This window comes from Triticum urartu, chromosome 3A (assembly GCF_056163025.1).
Source record: "Triticum urartu cultivar PI428250 chromosome 3A, HENAU_Tu73, whole genome shotgun sequence".
In the NCBI taxonomy this organism is placed as follows: domain Eukaryota; kingdom Viridiplantae; phylum Streptophyta; class Magnoliopsida; order Poales; family Poaceae; genus Triticum; species Triticum urartu.
In genome coordinates, this window is record NC_141875.1 from 639,435,616 (window position 1) to 639,461,617 (window position 26,002).

Consider the following 26,002-nt stretch of genomic DNA (forward strand, 5'->3'; position numbering starts at 1 on the left):
TAAGTCAATAAGGGCCCGTTCAACTGAGATCGTCGGGACGACAGCAATGGAGAAGAGATCGGGAAACCAGGCCGCGAAGGGCGAGTCTCCCGCCCATCGGTCGAACCAGAACAGGGTCGCTGAACCCGATCCCACCGATATGGAGGTCCCAATACGGAGAATGGGGAGAAATTGGATCACAGACTGCCAAAATTGGGATCCACCAGACCGTTGACAGAAGGCCAAAGGTTGGCCACACATGTACTTATTCCGGATGATGTCTAGCCACAACCCACCATGCCCTTGCGAGATGCGCCAAAGCCATCAGGAGAGGAAAGCGATATTCATGCGTTTCAAACACATGATACCGAGGCCGCCCTGCTCCCGAGGCTTACAGATGTCGGGCCAACCAACCATATGGTATTTCTGTTTGTTATTGTCCCCGGCCCAATAGAAGCGGGATTGGACCTTCGCAATCTCATGGTGGAGCGTATCATGGAGGCTGTAGAAGCTCATGAGGAACAAGAGGAGACTGGAGAGCGAGGAGTTGATGAGGATCGTCCGGGCCGCCTTTGACAGCCACCGGCCCTGCCATGGCTCAATGCACGTCTGCAACTTGGACACAGTTGGTCGCAGGTCAGCCACCGTAAGCTGAGAGTCACTAATGGGCGTCCCCAGGTAGGTGATGGGGAAGGCGCCAAGGCGGCAATTCAGGCGGTTGGCGATGTCGCGGGCCTCGGCCGGAGAGTAGCCCATCACCATCACATCACTCTTATCGAAGTTGATATTGAGGCCAGACATTTGCTGGAAGCAGAGGAGGAGGAACTTAAGGTTAGCGATGTCCGCGTCCGAGCCTTCGACCATGATGATGGTATCGTCAGTGTACTGGAGCAGGGAGATGCCGGCGCCACCGGCCAAGTGGGGAGTGAGCCCACGGATATGGCCTGCCACCTTAGCCTTGTCCAGGATGGCCGCCAATGCGTCCACCACCATGTTGAACAGGAACGGCGAAAAGGGATCACCTTGCCTCACCCCACAAAGAGTGGGGAAGTAGGGGCCAATTTCCCCATTTATGTTCACGGCAGTGCGACCACAGGAGACCATCTGCATCACCCTGGAGATCCAACGGTCATCGAAGCCTTTCCATAGAAGAACTTCCCGAAGGAAGGGCCATCTAACAGTGTCATAGGCCTTATGAAAATCGATCTTCAGGAAGATCGCCTTGAGGTGTTTGGAGCGGGCCTCATGGAGAGCCTCATGGAGGACTAGCACCCTATCCAGAATATATCGTCCTTGGATGAAGGCCGATTGGTTGGGGTGGGTAATGTGGTCCGCGAGCAGGGTCACCCTATTGGCGTACCCTTTCGCCAGAATACGGAAGATCACGTTTATCACCGTGATCGGGCGAAACTGACGGATGTCACATGCCCCAGGGACCTTGGGGATAAGCGAGATCGTCCCGTAGTTAAGGCGCCCGAGATCAATGGACCCAACATAGAACTCATCAAAGATGGCCATGACCCCTGGTTTGAGCACATTCTAGAAGGCTTGGAAGAACTTAACCGGCAGGCCATCCGGGCCCGGGGCAGAGGTAGGTTTCGTGCCTTTGATGGCGGCCCAGACCTCGCCCTCGGAGAAGGGGGGCCGTGAGGGCCGCGTTCTCCTCATCCGTGACAAGCTGGCGGCCGCACCAACAATCCGGGGCCAGGGATAAGCCGCTCCGAGGAACGGCAGCGAACAGAGATCTATAGAAGCTGTCAACATGGGACCTAATGTCCCGCGGGGACTGCAATAGAGAAGGCCCATCCCAGAGGAGGGGGATGGTGTTGCGTCTACGGCGGCCATTCGCGATGGCCTGAAAACACGTCGTGTTCGCATCACCCTTCAATACCCATTTTTGTGCCCCGCGCACACGCTAGTCGGCCTCCTCGTCGGAGTAGATAATCGAGAGTTGGTCTTCCAGGTCGTACCGGAAGAGCTACTCCTCAGGAGAGAGGCCGGAGGTGTCCGCGCGCAGGTCTAGGGCCTGAATAGCAGACAGAAGGGCCTTCTTGCGCTCACGGTGGTCACGACCCAAGTTGGCACCCCAGCCCTTCATGAACTGCCGACCACGCTTGGCACAGAAATGCCACGAGTCGATGGCGGATGGGGGTGAGACAAGGACTAGGAGTGGGTGCGAGCCTCCACCCAGCGAGCGGTCACGACCTCGACGAAGCCAGCTTGGGACAACCAAAATGTCTCAAACCGGAATCGGGGAGGGATCGGGGGACGCTCATCGGCGGAGGAGAGGAGGAGGGGGGCGTGGTCAGAACCAATCCAAGTGATGGCCCGGAGGGAAGCAAGAGAGCACCAGAGGTCCCATTCTGGGGAAACTAGGACCCGGTGCAGGACGGACTGGGTTGGAGTAGCCTGACGGTTGGTCCAGGTGAACCTGGCACCAACCCTATCTAATTCGCAGAGACCAAGGTCAGCAATGCAGTCATTGAACATTTGCATACGTGCAAAGTTTACATGCGAATTGCTCTTGTCCTCCGCGAAGCGAAGGAGGTTAAAATCTCCCCCGACCACCACCGGAAGCGAAGCAGCTGAGATCTTCCGGTGGAGCTCCTCGAGGAAGGAGGTGGACCGGCTATGGTCGGCGGGGCCGTAGACAATAATAACCTCCCACTTGAAGTTGATGCGCGCTCATAAAGTTCCATGCTGACAAAAAATTGTCTCCGGTCCATACTACCGACCTCAAAGGTGGCATCCTTGACACCTAACAGGATGCCACCCGAGTGGCCCACGCTCCCACTAGAAGGGAGCCAATGCCAGGCGAAGAGGTGGGAGCTAATACGGTCGAGCTCAGGGAGGGAAAATTTCGTGCGCATGGTTTCTTGGATGGCGACAATGTCTTCATCACGCATGTACTCGATGAGTTGGCGGCGGCGGCCATCATGGCCGAAGCCGTGAATGTTCCAGAAGAAGACACGCATCAAGCAACCATTGGGGGGCTGCTTGACCCCAGGACACGAGATGCGCTTTGGGCGCGGAGAGCGGCGGTGCGAGAACGGGTGCGGCCCCGCAACTCCGCCATGGACAGGGGGAATGCCACTAGCCCGCCGAGGAGGGGGCTGGGTGGCATCCTCTGACACGATCGGCAGGGCGGGAGGCACGAACAGAACAGCTCGGGCCTCCGCGAGGTGACCGTCAAGGATCTCACGGGCCCTAATGGCCTCAATCTGGACTAAGGGGGGACCAACCTCCCCCCTGGACAGGATCGCAGAATCTGACGCAACCTTCGCAAGGTGACCGAGTGGAACCGACTCCAAAGCAGAGAATGAACAAGTAGATGCCGAGGGGGGGGGACTGCCGGCGTACCTGGCTCCAGGTTCCGGGAAGCCGCCCGGAGCTCCGCCCGCTCGTGGATGGGTAGCGCCGGGCCTCCCTCGGAGCGCGCCGCGGGAGGCAGTCACCGGAGAGGAGGACGACCGGCCGCGGCGAGAGTAGACCGCGGCTCGCGGAGGGGGGGCTGGGCGGCCACAGGAGTGGTCACCCGAGTCTCCACCTCCGTGCCCAGAGCCGTCGTGGGATGAAGCACGCAGCCAGGGGGCACCGGAGTCGGGATCGGGCTCGGCAGGGGAGGCGCAGGGGAGGCGACGGGCAGGGCCGGTTCGGCGAGAGGACCCGTGAGCTGGGGAGGGGCCGCGACCGGAGGAGGCGAGGCGGCCACGGGGGGGGGGGGGGGGTCAGTGGGCGGGCTGTTGACAGTCGGAGCCACCACAACCCCACTAAGGCTCATCATCGGGCCCGACGGAGCAGCGATGATCACAACGCCAGGAGAGTGAGCCGGGGATGTCGTCTCCCCCTCGGCGAGCAGCGACGACGGGTCAGGGACCAGCAGCGGAGTGGGGGAGCGAGGGAGTGGCGACCCGGCGGTGGCGGGGGAGCGAGAAGAGGATCCGGGGCAGACGACCAAGCCGACGCTGGAGGCGTCGCTGGCCTCGGGGGACTCGGCCACCGAGCCGAGAGGGGCCTCGAGAGGCAGACCCGGTGCGCTCTGCTGCCCATGCCCGCCGGTGGCCGGAGGCGACGGAGAGCGAGACTAGGACTGGGAGTGAGAGTCCTCTGATCCCCCCTCGTCCTCCGACCAGCGAGAGCAGGGGCGCTGGCAGCCGTGGTAGTCTCCGTCGGCCCCCGGGTTGTCGCCAGGGGGGCCATCGTCGGTGAAGCGGGGACGACCGACGTGGTTCGGAGGCTCGGGGGCGATCTGGAGGTCGTAACCCTGGTCATTGAAGAACACATAGACTGTGGCGTGGAGCCTGGAGGAGTCTAAACACTTGACCTTGACTCGGACCTCCTCTTCCTTGCGGAGGGAGAGCTCGTCCACCACCACCACCTTGCCCAGAATCCTGGACATCTGGCGGATGACAAGCTCAGACCGGGCGATGTCGGGGAGGCCTCCCATAAGGATCCAAGCAGTATCCAGGACGGCCACCGTCGTGGCATCAAGGACCGGCTCGGTGATGTTGATGACGAGCTGGTTGAGGGCGAGGGTGATCTGGCCACTACACGTGGCATAGCCGTAGCTGACGGCGTCGGGGAAGACCACTGAGAAGATGTGACCGGCAGTAGGCGTGACCACCCAGTCCCACTGGCGACGGTAAAGGTGGTTAAGATCGGCCTCGATCATCTCCGGAGAGGCCACCCCGTCAACCACAGTGACGACTGCCTGAAGGGAGGGGGTGGGCGGCGGGATGAACCTCCAGGTGGAAGAAGCCCAGCCCCTCGATACCGTGGTCGTACATCATGAGCTCTGACGACACCAGACGATCTGGGCACAAGAGGGCGGGATGCCCAGGGTCTTTGCAAATGTAGCAGCACTGCGGGATGGAACGGTTGACCTGCGAGTGTCCCGCCACCCCGCAGTTGAAGCAAGGGGGCGAGGATGGTTGGAGATGGGGCCCGGAGCGGAGGAGGAGCCCGGGGCCGGAGGGGGGAGGGCGACCGGGTTGCCGCGGCCCTGGCCGTGGCGCTTCTTCTTCTTGGCGGGGCCCTGGCGGCCGCGGGAGGGGGCGCCGCCCGGGGTGGCCCCCGCGGAAGGGGCCGAGGAGCCGGAGGCGTGGGGTGGCACATACTTCTTAGCATCGGGGACAGGCGGAGGAGCTTGGGCGCGAGGGGATGGGGGGCGTGCAGACCGAGCCGGGGATGGGTTGCGGCCGCGCCGCAGGGACGGAGACGGCGAACGCCTCCGCGAGCGCCAATCCCCCGAGGCTGTCGGGCGGGGAGAGCGAGACCTGCCCCGGGGTTCGCGACGGGCCAGGGATCGATGCACATCACGGCGCCCATCGCGGAGCTCGCGCAGCTCCCGCCAGAGTTCCTCCTCCCGTCGCAAGGCATCGGGGGAGGGGTGCGCAGCCTCGCGTCGGTCGACCGAGCGGCGCTTGGGCCGGGACACCCCCGTCGTCCCACTCGCGCGGCATAGCCTGGCACGGCGGGGGATGGGCGGACGCCGAGGGAGGCCGATCGGAGGAGGAGGGAATAGGCAGGGGGCGACGGGTGAGAGAGCAGGGACGAGGGAGGCGGCGGTGGATGGGACTGAGGCGGACGGGAGGCCTCCTGACCTGAGCCTAGGGCACGAAGCCAGCCCAGGACCAGCCGGCCGATCCATCGGGCGGGACAGGGGCCCAGAGCGGGGAAGCCGGAAATGGGCCGGGACGCGGCCCAGTATGCCATCCACATGCGAGGCGTGGCCCAGCAGGCCAACCGCAGGCGAGGCGCGGCCTCGGAGGCCTGCCGCGGGCAAGGCGCGGCCCAACGAGCGAGCGGGAGCCTCGATCCGTAGGGTTTCCCCCCGAGGAGCATGGCTCGCCGCCGCCGCCACCGCCGACGACCCGACCGGACGGGCCCACCACGGCCGACACCGGGAAATGGAGGCGCGGAAGCACAACGAGGAGGATCCAAAAGACGCGATGAAGGGGCGGAAGGGCGACGCGCGGGCAGCCAGAGCCGCGGACAGCAGATCACGGTGAGCCGCAGGCGGGGGCTGAGATATCGAGGCACCGCGGGTCACCGGACGGTGCCACGACGAGCGCGCCCGACCCTGGTCGGAGCGGCCAACCACCCCCCACGATCGCAGCCGGCGGCGACGACCCCCTCCCACACGCAAGGCCGCGCCTTGAGTCCCACCCGCCCGAGTCGAGCTCGAGGGCGGCGTCGGCGTCCGCTGCGGCCGCGAGCCGGCGGCCGAACCCCACACGCGGGGGGCTGAGCCACCGGCCCGGCTGGGCTCAACGGAGCGACGGGAGGCGGCGGACAGGGGCGAGGGGCGGCCTGCCGGAGGAGACATCGGCTCCTCATCGGCGAGGTCGGCCCAGCGCACACGGGGGGCGGGGGCGTGAACGGGCGAGGGGAGGGGGGCGGGGCGAGCACGTCGCGAGGAGCATGCGAGGCGCAAGGGAGCTCGGCCACCGGGGCGGCGCTGGAGCCCGGGAGGGCGTCGGAGGGGACGGCGAGCGCGAGCAGGGGCGGGTCGCCGCCGCAGTCTCTAGAGCCCGCGTCCATCTCCGCCATCTGGGAAGTAGAAACTACATGTGCTTTACTGTTTATGGCGGTGCATTTGAGCTCGGAAGTAGAAACTACATGTGCTTTGCGTCATCTCTATTTCGTGTAGGATAAAAGATTCATAGATTTTATTCATTAATTTTACTTTTAGCATGTCCCACTCTCCATAATTTGTTCTTTTTTCAAAACTTCAGAGCACAAGGTTATCACCCCCAAGGTATCTGGCGGTCTGGATATTAGGGATGTCAGAGCTCACAACACTGTTATGATCTGCAAGTTCGCCGCAAAAATCCTAAAGGACAATGACATCCCCTGCTATCAATGGTTTGCTCAAAGGTAGTGCCGACAGAGGACACCCTTAGCCAGTTCAAGCTGTGACACCGTCATTTGGAAGACAATTAAATCATGCATTCATTTGGTCCTACAATCCTCCTCCTGCTCTTGGGGGGGAATGATTCTCTTATCTCTTTCTGGCACGATAAATGGTCGTTAATGGGTCGGTTGCATATCGCCTTCCCTACCCTCTACTCTTTTGCTAGAGACCCCTATTGCAATGTTTCTTCCCGGTTCACGCAAGGCAGATGGACGCTCAAACTGCGCCCGAATCTCTCTCCTTTGGCTAGCTCTGAACGTAATCAGCTAGTGCTTTGTTTACATGCAATTCAATTCATCAACAGCAACCTAGACAAGCGCCTGCCATCCATGCGATGTTCAGACCTCAGCACCTTCTTCTACAACCTTTTGACATTCAGAGGTGTCACCTAGCAGTATGGCAGCTATGTTTGGAATGCCATAATCCCTTAAGGCACAAGGTTTTCCCGCGGCTTGCCTTTCAAGGGCGTTTAAACACCAGAGACAATATGACTCGCAAGCATTGGACTACCATATCTCCTGTCGCGGACTGTGCTCTATGCCCTGCTACTGAATCCATCAGCCACATTATTTTGAGATGCCGGCTCGGTGGAGAACTCTGGGGAAGGCTGGGCCTTAGGGATGGCGCTACCGGAGCTGCAGATATTTCAGCTTTTGTTCAGACCATTGCAGAGCGAAACTACTTTGGTCAGCTATGGTGTGTGCTCTTTGCTGCGTGTGCAATGGCTCTATGGCAGTCGACGAATGATCGTACCTTCAACAACAAAGTTTGGTCACCGATGGTGCTATGCCACACTACTGTAGATATGCTCAAACTATGGAGACATCGAGCAAGGAGACAGTTGGAGAAGGAGACGCATGCTTCTTTCATGGGCTAATAGGCTTCGTTGTTGATTTATCAACCTTCTGTAACTCTCTCTCCTCCGCCATCTCCTTCTCCTTCTTTTTTTTGAGTAATATCTCCTTCTCCTTCTGCAACTTTCCTTGGAAGCTCATTGTTTCCATCAAAACTTTACCCAGGTAATTGGCCTCTGGTCACCCGGGCTTCTGCCCGTTTTGAATGCATAAGATAGACAATGATCTGCCTTTTCTTTCAGAAAAATGTTCAGGAGAAGGTGGGCTCATACTTTCAGTGCTGCAGCGCATGGTACTGAAAAGCAAAATTTTCTATCTTTTCTTTTTTTAACTCAGGGGAAATATGGTCGGGTGAAGCCCAATTGCTAAGCTGCTGTGACCAGAGGCCCTGCCTTTTCGTCAAAAAAATTGCTTTTTTATTAGTGGTACCAATTGCTTTTTTGCTAATCTGCTGTGACCAGACGATGTATTTCATTTTCCTTTAACCCAGGGAAATACAGTCGGGTGAAGCAAGCCAAAGCCCAATTGCTAAACTGCTGTGACCAGAGGATGGATTTCATGTACCTCTCGATCTCCATTCTCATTGGACGTTTTTGACAAGTCATGAATGTTAACTACTACTCCCTCCATTCATAATTATAAGATGTTCTAATTTTTTTCGAATTGAATGTATATAGAATTATAGATACGTACTCTCTCCGTAAAGAAATATAAGAGCGTGATCTACATGCTCTTATATTTCTTTAGAGGGAGTATGTTTTAGTGAGTTTGTTCACTCATTTCAGTTTGTATGCAATCCATATTGAAATATCTAAAACATCTCAGGGAGTATTAGACACTTGCAACAAGCAGTCTGTCCAAATATTACAAAAGCTAGTAAAACGCACACTAGAGGCAGATGGTTCAAAAGCACCATTGGATTTTTTGTACATCAAAAGCCTTCCTGCAGAGCTACACACCAAATATTCAGAATCGAGAAACACCAAGACAGTGACTTGAACTACTGAACATGGCCCAGCTGCATCTGTTTACAGCTCCCAGTAGTATCTGGGATCATCCATAGAGTACATCGTACGACAGGCGAGCCAGGGGACGAGGGGAGCGAGTAGTCATACCAGCAGTAGTTCTCGCCGTAGTAGTCATCATTTTCCGTCGCTAGCTCGTTGCGCAGAGAGCGAGCCTCCGTTTCATAGAGATCATCCATCTCGATCACTTCACCTTCATCCGCCTCGATAGTATGGAGTTCGGGGCACGGAACATAAGGCCCTACTCCTGGCAGCTGGACATGCCTGATATTGGCACAGCGAGCTTGGAGTTCAGCGTTAACTTCGATGTGGAGGCATTCTCTAAGGTCGAGGAACTCAAGGTGGGGGCAGCCTTCGAGGATGGCGTATACCCCTTTGTTGGTCAGGCCATAGCCTGCCATCTGAAGGAGCCGCAACTCATGCAAGCTCTCTGCTATGGCAAAGGCCTCCTGATTCTGTCTCGCCTCCCAGGCCTCATCAGACTCCTCCTCCTCCTCGCCTTCATCCATCAATATTGATACTGAGTCGAACCAAGGATAACGGACTCTTAGACGTTTCAACTCTGGGCGCGCTGCGCCGATCCTCGTGAAAAAATGCCATGGCTGCTTCTGATGAGAGCACTCTATCTCTTGTAGCATTGGACATTTAGCTGCAAGCTTAATTACTACGTCCTCATCATCCCAAAAATCCCAAAAGTACATGGTACCGATGAGCCGAATACTCTTTAGTGAGTGGCACTTGCAGAGACAAATATGTAAGTAGACAGGATATCACATGAACCAAGAAAAATCAGACAAATACGGTAAGAGTGGTAAGACTCTATAACAAGTTTAAACAGTAAACATGTTTTCCCCTTAAAGTTAAGTGGTCGGAGACATCTACCGTACGAGAAAGAGGTAAATACACCCGAAGTCATAGAACTTGCACGCGATGGTCAGTTTGGTGCACAAACTTGTAAAATACGTGTTTCTGGTCATCAAACTTGCACGATCATTCATATACGGTCACATTTCATGTACACGAACGTATCCATGGCCTATGTGGCATTCCAGTTTGGCCAGGGCCCACTGTTATCCGCTGTAGCATCTAAATCTGCAGAGAAGCCTTTGCCTTTTTTTATTTTCGTATTAAGCCCCTAAAAATAAAATTAAAAAGCAAGCGATATGGGGGTTTGAAGCTGCAACGTGCCCTAGTAGTCTCACGTGTACAACCACCAGACTATTGACTATTCATGTCTATATAGCACGACTAATTTCTGTATCATATAAACATTGACTGAAAATAAATTTTACAAGAAATATAACACGGAAAAAATGAGCACCGTGGCTCGACCATGTGACCTTGTGGTCAAGGTTAACTAAGATTACCACCGACAACACAACACGTCCAGATGTAAGAAAACAATTTATATTCTTGTGTTTGTGACATTCAAAAAATATTTATGTGTTACAAAAAAGTTATGCGACATTTTAAAAAGTTTCAAAAACTTGTATTTAAAAAAATGTTAATCAACACAACATGTCTAGACTAACATTTTTTCAAATACAAGTTTTGAAATTTATGTGTATTGAAACATATACTCCATATGATACACATATGTTTTGATGTTTTAAATACTCCAGTATACATCTATGTTATGATACATACATATATACATACATATATATATATATATATATATATATATATATATATTAAATACTCCAGTATACATCTATGTTTGGAGTATTTTAAAAAATATATGCTTAATACTTTTGAAACATATGATTAACATTTTTTTCAAATACAAGTTTTGAAACTTTTTTCAACTATGTTTTTAACATTTTCGGATGGTACAAAACATTTTTAAGCTACACAAACAGCTTTATACATTGTATAGGCATTTAAAAAATGTCATGACCAGTTTTTTTGGAATGCACGAACATTTTAAAATGCAACATATCATTTTTAATTACACAAATGTGGTTTACAATGTTTAAACATTTTTTTAAATGTCACACACCTTTTTTGTAACACATAAACATTTATTAAATATCACAAACACAAAAATATATTTTTTTCTTACATAGAACAAGAAGGAATAACAACATGAAAAATATTTATCCCATTTGGATAAGTTGTGTTTTCGAAACCCGGTGGTAATCTTAGTTAACATTGATCACGAGGTCACATAGTCGAGCCACGGTGCTCCCTTTTTTGGGGTTACATTTCTTGTAAAATTGATTTTTCGGCCATGTTTATATGATATAAAAATTATTTGTGCTACCTAGACATGAATGATCATCGGTTTGGTGGTTGTTAACCTGAGCCTAGTAGTGGTACGTCCCTAGTTCGTAACCGAACCATCCCTTGTTTTTCCATTTTATTTTAGGGGCTTTATACGTAAATAAAAAATAATTTTATTTTAGGGGCTTAATAAGTTAAAAAAATAAGTGTATAATACGTAAATAAAGAAAAAGTCTGCAGATCTACCATGCGTCGCGGGCTTACGGTGGGCCCTGGCCATGCTGGCATGCCACATAGACCACGGATACGTCCGCGTACATGGAATGTGGCCGTATATGAACGTTTGTGCAAGTTTGATGACCAGAAACACGTATTTTACAAGTTTGTGCACCAAACTGACCGTCACGTGCAAGCTCTATGACTCATGGTGTATTTACCTCTACGAGAAATATCAAATGACAGTCTGACTACCTCAAGCTTGCTAATTTGTCAATAAGCAACCTGTCATATATATCACATAATGATGCACCATAAATATCAAATAAGACTACTATCTCAAGACAACTTATTTGGCTATAAGCAAGCTGTCGTAAATATGTTTCCCTAATTGCAGAGACAAATACAGCCATACAGATGAGCCAATTTTGTTTTTCTTTGCAAACTACTCTGCTCAAGCATTTGAAGGGTCTTTTTTTTAAAGACCCGGTGTACACCGGCTTCATTGATTTAGCAGAAAGCAAGCGAAAAACAGGGTGATCAACTGATCATGGTGGTTTCGGTACAGATAGTGCAAAAAATAAGGAAAAGGCAAAAACAATCCGAAGGCTCTATCTCGCGGTCCTTTCCCCAAAAGGGGTCTCTATGTCTTTGGCACCGGCTAACCGCCATTGCTCCATGTTACTTCTGATGGCCTGAAGAACGCTCGCTGCATCCGGTATCTTCGCTCTGAAAACCGCAGCATTTCTTTCTCTCCACAGCTCCCACGCAACCATCAAGATCATTGATCTGACCCCTCGCTTGGCGCCAGCTTCAGCCCTCCGGACGATGTTCTGGCATATACTTCTCGAAGAAAGGAGGTGAAGCCTGTCCTCTACAGCCAAAGCTGAGCAGCCGCACCAGCTTGCAATCGTCCGCCACACCTCATCCGAGAAAGGGCAGCTCCAGAGCAGGTGCACTGAAGTTTCCAAACTTCTGAGGCAGAGAGGGCAAAAGTAACCATTTGGCCATCATCTTCTCTGCAAACGATCATTACACCAGAGCCGGTTATGTAGCAGAAGCCACGCGAATATCTTTATCTTGGCAGGGGCGCAAGCTTTCCAAATCAGATGTTTAAAACTGCTCATCCCCGTTGGCTGAAACTACATCTTATACGTGGCACCTGCCGTATAGCTACTCTGTCTCCCCTCAATCCATCTAATCTTGTCCGCCTCATTCCCATTAGTTTGTGCGTGCTGCAGCAGGCGCCACAGTCTCAGAAAATCGACCGCGATCTCCATCATGTTGCCATGCTGAAGATCAATCAACCACTGCTCGTTGTTTAGAGCCCCTGCCACTATTATGTTCTTTCTTTTAGAATGATGAAATAGCATGGGGAAGGCGTGCTGCAGCGAGGACCCCCAACCCATTTTGATTTTCAGAACAGAGCAGTCTGCCCATTACCGATCGTCACAGTGGTGGCTTTGTCGAAGGCCGCCCTGTCATGCTCATCACACGGTGTCTGAAGGCCCACCCACGGTCGCCGTGGCTGTCAGTAGCCTTAGGCTAGTCATAGTGGGAGTAACCTAACTAGTAACATAGCGCATTTCGAGAAATTTTTGCTTATATGACATGTAGTTAATGAGAAGTGGTAACATAATATGTTACTGTTATTGCACTGATGATCTTCTTCAGTAGTTTCAGCACTGTTATTGCAAAAGTTGGCAGCGCTGAGGGAACGCTCCCAACCAGCACTCTTCTGCCTGCGTTCCACCCGGCCAGCCGAGCCTTGATTCTATTCAGGATGAATTGCAGGTGAACTATCTGAAGCCTGGATGGCGAAATTGGAAGGCCCAGGTATGTTATCGGGAACTGAACAGTGTTGCCACCAAAACCCTGTAGCACATCCGACAACGACAGCCCGTCACACCTTATAGGTGCCACAGTCAATACTCTGATTTTAAATGTAGTCCCGTGGCATCACTGAAAGATTGTAGGAAATCCAGGAGGGCGTCAACCTCCTGTTTAACCGGATTTGTAAAAAATTACCGCATCATCCGCGTATAAATTGATACGCATGCTTGTGTCGCGGCCCGGGAAAGGTGCCAAGATGCCACTGTCAGAGCAACTCCAATGGGACGACCCATTTCGTCCGCCGCCATCCGTTTGGGTCGGTGCGGACAAAAAAGAAGACCCAACGCGCCGACCCAAACCCAAATCAAGTCCGCTTCGCGTCCACGTCGATGCATTTGCGGCCCAAATTTCGCCCCAAATACGTCGTCGCGTACGCGGAACGGACGCCACGCGCACCTTCTCGGTGTCCGCCGCATCCCCCGGCGGTCGTCCAACTGCCCGAGGCCTACCTGGTCAGATTAATTTATGACCTCGGGCCCACGCGTCAGCAACGGCGGTCGTCCTTTTTTAAGCCAACCGTGTGGCGAGGCCGTCCTCATCCGCTTCCAGCCAGCCCCCGTCCCCATCTAGCCACACTCGCTCCCCCGTCGCCGGCAAACCCTAGCCACCCCAACCGTGCCAGATGGGGCTCTTCTCCCGCGCCGGCAGCAGCAAGGCCAAGGACAAGTCCCCCGCCATTCCTTTTCCCCCGGAGTTCCTCCCGCCTCCGTCGGCGCCAGCTCGCCGCCCGAGGCAGCGCGTCAGCGTGCCAGTGCACCAGGCGGAGTGGCACTGGCAGCATCGCGTGCCTCTCCCGTACCCCTACGCCACCCTGCCGCACGACTGGCACCTAGATCCGGAGAGGATCCCAGTGCCGGCGGCGCCGCGATCGGCTAGGGCGCATGCAGAGGAGGTGCGGCGCCGGCGGGCGCTCCTGATGCCGGAGCAGCGCCGTGACCCCGCCTACGCAACTGACTCGCCCAACTGGGCTCGTTGATTCGCCTTCAAGCACGAGGAGGCGAGGCGACGCGGTGTTCGCGAAGTCGACCGCACTGTGCCACCGCCACCGCTCGTCGTCCGCGAGGAGGACCAGGCGGATGATAACCCACAAGTATAGGGGATCGCAACAGCTTTTGAGGGTAGAGTATTCAACCCAAATTTATTGATTCGACACAAGGGAAGCCAAAGAATATTCTCAAGTATTAGCAGCTGAGTTGTCAATTCAACCACACCTGGAAACTTAGTATCTGCAGCAAAGTGTTTAGTAGCACAGTAATATGATAGTGGTGGTAGCAGCAACAAAAGTAAAGACAGCAAAAATAATGTTTTTGGTATTTTGTAGTGATTGTAACAGTAGCAGCAGAAAAGTAAATAAGCGTAAACCAGTATATGGAAAACTCGTAGGCACCGGATCAGTGATGGATAATTATGCCGGATGCGGTTCATCATGTAACAGTCATAACATAGGATGACACAGAACTAGCTCCAATTCATCAATGTAATGTAGGCATGTATTCCGTATATAGTTATACGTGCTTATGGAAAAGAACTTGCATGACATCTTTTGTCCTACCCTCCCGTGGCAGCGGGGTCCTATCGGAAACTAAGGGATATTAAGGCCTCCTTTTAATAGAGAACCAGAACAAATCATTAGCACATAGTGAATAAATGAACTCCTCAAACTATGGTCATCACCGGGAGTGGTCCCGATTATTGTCACTTCGGGGTTGCCGGATCATAACACATAGTAGGTGACTATAGACTTGCAAGATAGGATCAAGAACTCACATATATTCATGAAAACATAATAGGTTCAGATCTGAAATCATGGCACTCGGGCCCTAGTGACAAGCATTAAGCATAGCAAAGTCATAGCAACATCAATCTCAGAACATAGTGGATACTAGGGATCAAACCCTAACAAAACTAACTCGATTACATGATAAATCTCATCCAACCCATTACCGTCCAGCAAGCCTACGATGGAATTACTCACGCACGGCGGTGAGCATCATGAAATTGGTGATGGAGGATGGTTGATGATGACGACGGCGATGAATCCCCCTCTCCGGAGCCCCGAACGGACTCCAGATCAGCCCTCCCGGGAGGTTTAAGGGCTTGGTGGCGGCTCCGTATCGTAAAACGCGATGATTTCTTCTCTCTGATTTTTTTCTCTCCGAAAGCAGATATATAGAGTTGGAGTTGGCGTCGAACGGCATCCAGGGGGCCCACGAGGTAGGGGGCGCGCCCTAGAGGGGGGCGCGCCCCCCACCCTCGTGGATAGGGTGTGGCCCCCCTGGTCTTCATCTTTGGCGAGGATTTTTTATTATTTTTTCTAAGATGTTACGTGGAGTTTCAGGTCATTCCGAGAATATTTGTTTTCTGCACATAAAACAACATCATGACAATTCTGTTGAAAACAGCGTCAGTCCGGGTTAGTTCCATTCAAATCATGCAAGTTAGAGTCCAAAACAAGGGCAAAAGTGTTTGGAAAAGTAGATATGACGGAGACGTATCAGCTCCCCCAAGCTTAAACCCTTGCTTGTCCTCAAGCAATTCAGTTGACAAACTGAAAGAAAAAAAAACTTTTACAAACTCTGTTTGCTCTTGTTGTTGTAACTATGTCAAGCCAGCATTCAAGTTTTCAGCATATATCATAACTAACCACATTTGCAATAATTCTCAAGTCTCATAATTACTCATATCAATAGTATAATCAACTAGCAAGCCATAATAATAAATCTTGGATGACAATACTTTCTCAAAACAATCATAATATGATATAACAAGATGGTATCCCGCTAGCCCTTTTTGAGACCGCAAAACATAAATGCAGAGCAACTTTAAAGATCAAGGACTGACTAGACATTGTAATTCATGGTAAAAGAGATCCAATCATAGTCACACCCAACATAGATTAATAGTGATGAATGCAAATGACAGTTGTGCTCTCCAGCTAGTGCTTTTTAATAAGAGGGTGATGACTCAACGTAAAAGTAAATGGATAGGCCCTTCGCAGAGGGAAGCAGGGATTTGTAGAGGTGCCAGAGCTCGGTTTTGCAATAGAGATAAATTGTATTTTGAGCGGTATACTTTCATTGTCAATGTAGCAACTAAGAGATGGCGATATCTTCCATGCTAAACACATTATAGGCGGTTCCCAAACAGAATGGTAAAATTTATACTCCCCCTCCACCAACAAGCATCAATCCATGCCTTGCTCAAAACAACGAGTGTCTCCAACATACAGGTCCCAGGGGGAGTTTTGTTTGTAATTAATTTTGATTTAGTTTGCATAAAGCATGGGACTGGGCATCCCGGTGACCAGCCATTTTCTCATGAGTGAGTAGCGGAGTCCACTCCCCTTGAGAATAACCCGCCTAACACGGAAGATAAGGACAGCCTTGGTTGATACATGAGCTATTCGAGCATACAAAACAGAATGTTTATTTGAAGGTTTAGAGTTTGGCACATACAAATTTACTTGGAACAGCAGGTAGATACCGCATATAGGAAGGTATAGTGGACTCATCTGGAATAACTTTGGGGTTTAAGGGATTGGATGCACAAGCAGTATTCCCGCTTACTACAAGTGAAGGCTAGCAAAATACTGGGAAGCGACCAACTAGAGAGCGACAACAGCCATGCACATGCATTAAAATTAATAAACATTGGATGCAAGCATGAGTAGGATATAATCCACCATGAACATAAATATCGTGAAGGCTATGTTGATTTTGTTTCAACTACATGCGTGAACATGTGCCAAGTCAAGTCACTTAAATCATTCAAAGGAGGATACCACCCCATCATACCACATCATAACCATCTCAATAGCATGTTGGCACGCAAGGTAAACCATTATAACTCATAGCTAATCAAGCATGGCATAAGCAACTATGATCTCTAATTGTCATTGCAAACATGTTTATTCATAATAAGCTGAATCAAGAACGAGGGACTCATCATATTTACAAAAACAAAAGAGGTTGAGTTCATACCAGCTTTTCTCATCTTAGTCAGCCCATCATATATCATCATAATTGCCTTTCACTTGCACGACCGAACGGTGTGAATAATAATAAGAGTGCACGTGCATTGGACTAAGCTGGAATCTGCGAGCATTCAATAAACAGGAGAAGACAAGGCAATAGGGCTCTTGGTTAAATCAACAATAATGCATATAAGAGCCATTTCAACAATTTAATTATGGTCTTCTCCTACTGACCCCCAAAGAAAAGAAAAGAAATAAAACTATTTACACGGGAAAGCTCCCAACAAGCAAAAGAAGAACGGGAAATATTTTTAGATTTTCTTTTTAATTATTACTACTACAGCAGAAAAGTAAACTACTACTAATTTTTTTCTTAACATTTAACAAACACACAAGAAGAAAGCAGGAAGAAGAAAATAAACTAGCATGGATATTACAGTGAAAGAGTATGAGCACCAACATCTAGCAATGAGTGTGTGTGAACATAAATGTAATGTCGGTGAGAAATACGTACTCCCCCAAGCTTAGGCTTTTGTCCTAAGTTGGTCTATTGCTGGGGATAGCCTGGCGAATACCCATAGGTATAGCTGGGGTCGTACTGCGACGAGGAATAGTTGGGATCATACTGATGTGCAGCGGTTATCGCCTGCTGAGCTGCAGCATGGAGTCGGGCTGCCTCCGCTCTCCTCTCATACTCATCTGCCTCCTCTCTGGTGATAGTGTATCTTTGTTTTGCCTGAGCATCAAAGAAGGCAGGAGCAGGGAGAGTAATACAGACAACGTGTCGTTTGTTAAAAATTAAACGATATAAGAGAGGTGATTCAGGCCTCTCGACAAACTGGTGCGAAGCCATGGAGTTATAATCTAAATATGCAGGAGGCAACTCCGTATCACCCTCATGAATATCTATCTCAAGAAAATGAGCTAAGCGGGTTGCATAAATTCCTCCAAAGAAATCTCCATTATGTCTATTATGATGCAACCTACGAGCTACAATGGCTCCCATATGATAAGATTGGTCTCGTAACACAGCACTCCTGAGAATGCTAAGGTCAGGTACACACATGTGACATGCTTCATCCTTAGCATTTATGCATCTACCGATGAAGAGAGCAAAATAATGTATAGCAGGAAAGTGAATGCTCCCTATGGTAGCTTGCGTTATATCTCTGGATTCCCCTATAGTTATACTAGCAAGAAAGTTTCTAAATTCAGATTTAGGGGGATCCCTAATACTACCCCATGATGAAAGTTTGCAAGCAAGAGTGAAATCCTCTAGGTCCATGGTATAAGATTTGCCATAAAGATCAAACATGACTGAAGGAGAATTACGCGAAGATGAATACCCAAACCTCCTCACAAAGGAACTTGTGAGATCATGATACTGGGGGCATTTGTTAGCCTCAAAATCCTCAAGACCGGCATTGCGTAAATATGCTTTGTATTCTTCTTTAATTCCCGCACGGTTCATAAAATTTTCCGACGGCCATTCACAAGGCCGTACTGGAGCGTCTCTTGGTGGATCCTCGTCAGCATCGCGCATAGCAATCATGGGTCCTTGCTTCTTAGAAGAACCACCTTGGAACATCTTCCTAAGCATATTGTCTTTCTCTGAAAAATTTCTGAAATTTTTAGTAACTTCAAACAAAAGTGAACCAACTTCAATAAAACTGATAGCAACTACTCCTACAAGTGCCTAGAGCCTAAATCAAGCATTAGAACTACTTGGAACCATATAAATTCAACATGCAAGATCAAGAACATGGTCACCTATGCAGCACAAATTAGCAAAGAATAAAGCACTAGAACAAAAACTAATTGGACCAATGGAGGAGTCACATACCCATAAACAATCTCCCCAAGCAGTTTTGCGAGAGGTGCTTTGAGCAAGGAGATCGAAAATCACAACAAAAGTGGCTGGAACTCGTGCTTGAGTTGGTTTTTCGGGTTTGTGTGTGAAAGTGCGTTATATCGACTAGAGGGGGGGTGAATAGGCGATTTTTATGAAAGTCTTCAAAACGTGGAAGTTATGAAGACAAACGATAGAAATAAACCTATTACCCTGCAGCGGAAGGTAGACTACACTAGGCAAGCCATAGTCTAGTATTCAATAGAGTGAAAGCACAATGACTAATAGCAGCAATGTAGTAAGGATCAGGTAGGAAGATATTGTGAAGCCACACATAACACGCAGTCACTCAGTGAAGACAAAAGATAGTGCGAACATACAATGACTTCACAAGGAGTAATAGTAAGTAAAGGGAAGGGAAGATGAAACCAGTGACTCGCTGAAGACAATGATTTGTTGGACTAGTTCCAGTTGTTGTGACAACTGTACGTCTGGTTAGGGCGGCTAGGTATTTAAACCTTAGGACACACAGTCCCGGACACCCAGTCCTAAACACGCAGCTCAGGACACCCAGTCCTCACCGTATTCCCCTTGAGCTAAGGTCACACAGACCTCGCCCAATCACTCTGGTAAGTCTTCAAGGTAGACTCCCAAACCTTCACAGACTTCGTTCACCGGCAATCCACAATGTCTCTTGGATGCTCAGAACACGACGCCTAACCGGCTGGAGGATGCACAGTCCTCAAGTGTAATAAGTCTTCAGATCACACAGACAAGAAGACTTAAGTGATGCCTAATTCTCTTTGGCTCTGGGTGGTTAGGGCTTTATCATCGCAAGGAATTCTCTCTCAAAGGCTTCGAGGTGGGTTGCTCTCAAACGACAAAAGCCGTATTCTGAATCTGAGCAGCCAACTGGTTATGGTTGTAGGGGGTGGGCTATTTATAGCCACTTGGCAACCCGACCTAATTTGTCCGAAATGACCCTGGGTCACTAAGGAACTGACACGTGTTCCAACGGTCAGATTTCAAACTCACACGACAACTTTACTTGGGCTACAAGCAAAGCTAACTTGTCCGACTCTGGACAAGATTCGCTCTCAAAGTCTTCGCTCGAAGACATAGGTTTTGTTTAAGCATCACTTCAGTCATTCTGACTGGTTCTCTTGGACCCCACTTAACAGTACGATGGTTCCTATGACTCAACACAGAAGAAAGAGAACTACGAAAGATCTAAGTCTTCGAGCTCCATAGGCTTCATGTGGTGTCTTCTCTTGTCATAGTCTTCAATGTGAATATCTTCATATACCACCTTTGACTTCAATGTCTTCATACATTTTTAGGGGTCATCTCTGGTAGGAAAACCGAATCAATGAGGGACTTCTACCTGTGTTATGCTGCAATTCTCACAAACACATTAGTCCCTCAACTAGGTTTGTCATCAATACTCCAAAACCAACTAGGGGTGGCACTAGATGCACTTACAATCTCCCCTTTTTTGGTGATTGATGACAAACTAGTTGAAGTTTTCAACGGGGAATATAATCTGTGAAATTGTAAAGGATAAGGAATTGTCTTCATAAGTTGCAAGGGCTCTCCCTGAAGATGTGCATATAAGTAATTTGCTTTTGGAATGCAAATGCACATGGCAGGTTGTACTTGTGGAGATCCACTTCAACTTATGATGACAATCCACTATGAATGTGAAAGTATATGAAGATAACGACATGCATAATGGAAAATGGACGTCTGCAGAATGATCTAAGTGCGGAATTTATCGTCGCACATGCGGAATTTATCATCGCAACACAAGGTGGCAGATAAGTAGCAGACGACCATTTAGTTTACGTGTTACAACTCAAAGAACCAAATGTAGCAAAACGAGAGTTGTAAGCACGAAGCAAAATATAAAGCACCCGCCCATATGGACCCGCTTGAAGACTATCAACCTCATATGCTTCTCCCCCTTTTGTCAGTAAGGACCAAAAAGGTTTGAAGACATAGAGCATCTACTCGTTCCCATGAGGAGTAGGTGAAGCAGCAGGGTCGTTGGTGGTGTTTGGTGGTGCTGAAGAGCTTGGAGCAGAGTCAAAGCGTGTTGAAGGAGGTGGCAGTGAAGTAGCATCGTCTTCATCCTCGATCACTCTGGCATTCACAGTCACAGCAGAGGAAGAGAACTCAGAGTCTTCAAGGGATGGAGTTCGTCGTAGCACTGCCCTTTGAGAAGGTGTGGAGTCAAACTTGAATCGCTCAGTGAAGCCATCCTCTTGAAGATTATCTTTAGAACACATCAGCGTTAGCCCTTTCCATGTGCGGCGAGAGGTTTCATGGGCAACAAAAGCATTCTTGGTGGCAAGATTGCGAATGCGATTAACATCCACCAAGAGGCTTTGCATCTGACGCTTCAGCCAGTCATGATGCCTATCCTGTTTCTGATGAAGAGCCACAAGAAGCTCTCGGTCGTTGAGAACACGAGTGCGCTTCTTGGGTCGTGGAGCAGTTGTACTGTCAGTGGCTTCAGTGAGAGCAGGATGCGGTGCACGTGTAGTGCCAGCCAAAGGATACACACGAGTTACGGCTTCCACGCCTTCAACGTTCTAAGAAAAACTCTGATGCTCTGCATTCTGAAGACTTAGGGGTTCCTTGGAAGGCTCAGTATAGATGGCTTCAATTGACATATCCACACTAGGCAGAAAAATCCGATGATTGCGAGCAAATGGCTGATATGAGATAGTGGAGTGAAGTTTGATCAGCCGCATGACCCATGGGGCATAGAACTTCAAGCCAAACATATCAGAGCCTGATGCAGCAAGTTGGCGAATGAAGAAGTCCTGTGCATTGAAGCATTTTCCATGAAGAATATAGAAGACCAAAGTCTTCATTGCACCTTCAAGCTTGGCATGTGGAGAGTGTCATTTGATTGGCCAGAGAGTTCGCCTTATGATGTGATAAATGGTTCTTGGCAGATACTCAAGGTCTTCAACAAAGAACTCCGTGGGATAAGCAACATCTTGGGGCAATGGCTTCATCATACTGAGCATCTGACTCATATTAGGTTCAGTCTTCTGAAAGATGCTCTCAATAGCTTCACTATGAAGCTGACAGCCATGCTCGTATAGATCGCCAGGAGTGGGCAAACCAGTGAGCTCAATGATGTCAAAGGCTTTGGCTTTGTGATGAACGTTTCCTGTCATCCACTCCAGGACCCAAGTCTTCGGATCTCTGCTATACCCGCGGATGTGAAGTGTGGCATAGAATTGGAGCAGCAACTCTTCATTACAATGCTCTTGGTCAGTGACGAATGGCAGCAATCCAACTTCTTTGAAGCAATCCAGAGCTTCTTCCAGACAGGGCAGACCGGCTATAGCTTCAATGTCAAGACGCTTGTGGGGGAAGATGCGACCTTGATTGTATAGAATGCAGGAGTAATAGCTTCGCTGCGGATAGCTCCAGGACCGATTAGATGATATCCTTTCCCTTGAGTAGGGGTTCTTGGAGCTATTGAAGAATGTGTTGTCTGCTCTGAAGCCATTGATATTGAAGGAGCCAGGTGCTGATGCAGGACCTGGGAACCTTGGCAATCTTGGGATTGGCTTCTGTACCTGAGGCCTGTGCTCAACATGATAGTCGAACTGGGGACCGGCAGCAGACTCAGGAACAGAAGTGGCGGGATCAGTGGCTTCGCTGACTTCTAGTGCTTTTGTTGGTGAGGGCTCCACATTAGCTTCAGCCATGACAGCATCAGTGGCTTCAGTGGTGTTGGTGGTGGCAGCCTCAAGATGTTCAACCTCCACTTGACGAGCAGGAGGATCGGTCACGATCACGTTCTCCTCGAGAACTGCTTCTTGGTGGGACAAGGGAGTGACAACTTGTGGGACTTCATCTTCCACGGCTGATGCGGCCAGATTGTCTTCAGCAGAGACTTGAGGCCTTGGACCTTTGCGAAGCCTGCGCAACGCGGGTGACGCCTGTGGAGTTGCTGTTGGCTGGGCCTCAAAGTCTTCTTCCTCTTGTGGGCGATCCGCCCATGAAGCATCCTGTGCAATTGGCGTCAGTGGACGACCAATGCTGATGAGTTCGCTGTGCGTGAGCACAGGCGATGATACATGTTGGTGCTCTAGCTGAGGAAGGGCTGCATCATCTTCAACATGGTCATGGTGACCAATGTCTTCAGCAGCGATGGGATCAGCTGCTGGAAAGTCTTCAGCTTCATGAGTCTCTGTGAAAGCAGGCTCATGGACAGTCAGTTGACATTCTTGTGGATCGGCGTCGGGGTGAACCATGGAAATGGGTTCAACAATCAAGGGCTCTGTGGGAGAGGCTTCAGGATGTTTCCTCTTCCTAGCTTCAGCCTCAGCAGTCCTCGTCTTCTTGAGCTCTGAAGCGGTTGACCGGATTTTTGGCTTTGAGCCAGTCATTCTAGTTGGGAAGACAATGGGATCTGCTTCCTGCCTTGGTGCTTCAGGTTCAGCCATAGCGGGCTTCTTCTTCTTCTTTGCAGCCATCCTGGGGTCGATGCCAGGACGCCCAAGGGCCTTGCGCTTCTCAGCCTCATTGTAGGCTTGCACACATCTGTCAGCCAGAACCTTCATGCGCTCACGCGAACCCTGAGCTTCTGCACGTTTCTTGAGAAAGGCTTCCTTGAGCTCGTGCAGCATAATCTTGAAGTTCTTCACATCTTGCACGCTGAGCTTGGCCATATGCTTCTTGAACTGAGATTTCTCAAAGTCAATCTTCTGCTTCAGTTCAACAATGCTCTGGGCGATAGCTAACTCTGAAGCAATGGCGCCATGGAAGGCGACACTGAGGCCAATGGGTAGTTGGAGATCTTCGAAGCTGATGTTTGGCGTGTCAAACCATTCATCAATGAAGTTGTGGATGATTGTTATATCAAAGAGAGGCAGATCATTGAAGATTTCTGCTTCTTCTTTGCTCTTGATGAGTTGCTCAAGAGCGTCATCTGCAAGATCTTCATCACTTGATAGATCAATGGCATCATTGCGCAGAATGGCAGCAGCTGTTAGCTCTTGGCCGGTGTGTGGCAGAGGCATCTTGACCTTCTGGGGCTTGGAGATGCGTGATAAATCTTTGGACTGCACACTGTCTTCAGGAGGTGCAATTGCCAGTGGCTTCGCCCGTGAGATTTTTGGTGAAGGGGCAGGCTTTGAAGCTTTAGGCTTCTTCAACTTCTTTGGCTTCGGCGCTGCAGGCGCTTCATCTGATTCAGCGTCAGCTGCAGGCTCATTCGCTGCAGTCCCTTGAACCAAGATATGGGTGATGAGGCCTTCAAGGTTGTAGAAAGGACCGACGACATTGGGTTCTGCATCTCGTGTGCCATCAGCCCTTGGAGCTGAGGGACCAGGGTTGAAGTCTAGTCCCAATGTCTTCTTGTTTTGCTTCGCTGAGTTCTGGGCAAACTGGAAGTTGCGCTTGAACAGAATGTTGTCACGACACCATAGTAGTGACGATGGGTGTGCATCAACAGGCTGTGGCCCACGGACCATGCAGGGATAGAAGCCTTGTTCAATGGCTTCATCTCTGGACCTGGGTTGAAGATTCTTGTATAGGATGTCTCCCTACGGTCTCTTGATGGCATTTTTCTCAGCATATTCCTGGGTTACAAATCGGTATTTGAACCATTGTTCTGCCCAATATCTTCGAATCCATTGGATTCGGGTCTTGCGCTGATTCTAATCCTCTTCAGGATCTGTCTTGTATAGTTCTGAGAGGTCATCTGGCAGATCTCTAGATGTTTCTCCACGACGCTTTCTGCCACCCTTCCTTGCTGATTTCTCTGAAGCCATGAACTTTAAACTGAAAGGCTTCAACACGTTCAAAGGCTTCAAATATTTTCGCTTGCTGGACAAATAGGAACTTGCTTCGGGAGAATTTATATGATGTTGTAAGAATTCTGCAAATGAATGCAGACTATGAGAACCAAGGGATTCTCCCACGGACATGTACCTGTGACAGCATTAAGGTGCGAGGGAAGGGGAAGAGGTCATATGCATTCTCAGAAGATTTTGAATATAAATCAGTTTAGAAGACATTGACCTCATCGTGCGAAGACATTCACTCATAGATAAGGAGTTGGTTCCAGATTTGTACGAATCCAGAGATTAGTACAAGTGAGGAATCTAACTACTTTGTGAAGCATAAGTGAATATACTAGGCATGTTATGAGATGCAGTATGAGAGAGATCTAACTTGTGTTAATAGAAGCTGCTTGTGGTAGAAAGTGACAAAGCCATAGGATCAATGGTGCCGTAAAAAGGAAGTTTTATTTACCACACTAAGAACTGCTAGACGGAGTGGAAGATGAGGCCGAGCAGTTCGATCTTCCGTGCCCTAACTTGGCGACGGAGGACACCTACGGCGACGGCGGAGAGGACGATGTCCGCGGTCGGCGTGAAGACGGCGTCGGAGAGGTTGCGGCAGCAAAGCGCTTCGTCGCCGGTGTCGTCGAGGGCTAGCGGTGGCGCTAGGGTTCATGCGAGAGTGGAAGAAGAGATAATGACCGCCGTGAAGTGTGTATTTATAGGTATAGGGGCGGCACTGCGTTATTACACAGGTGCCCCTGGCGATTCGCATCTAAGGAACACGTGGCCATTATGCGGAATTTTGGGGTTTGTTTCACGTCCCACGCACGCCTGGATTGTCGGGTGGTCGTTCCTACTTCTCCGGGTTTCATGTGGAGGAATGAGCATTGAAAACGGACTTAATGGTTGTCTCTGTATCTTCTGCTAACAAGGACGCAGGGAAGACATTCGACAGTTTCAATAGAATGCATATGATTTGGAGAGATAGAATTTGAGATAGAAAGCATAGAGAGGTTAGGGTCCGATCACATTCACTTAGTTCAAAAGATTCAACAAGAAGACATAGCTATAAGTGAATGCTGTAGAGGACAGAACACTAGTATATATATATATATCTATATAATCAACATAGTGAAGATAATCATGAAGACATGTTGAGATTGAAGCCAAACCAAATGTGAAGACATAGCAAGGTAATGCCATGAGTGAAACACTTCAAAATAGAACATTTGGTGGTGGCGTTACCCACCGTATA

General features: G+C 49.8%; 1 pseudogene; it reads right to left on the reverse strand.

Annotated features, from left to right (window-relative positions):
• Positions 1-8,777: 8,777 nt before the first annotated feature.
• The window catches only part of LOC125546911 (F-box protein SKIP19-like), a 45,847-nt pseudogene continuing 28,622 nt past the window's right edge, over positions 8,778-26,002 (reverse strand).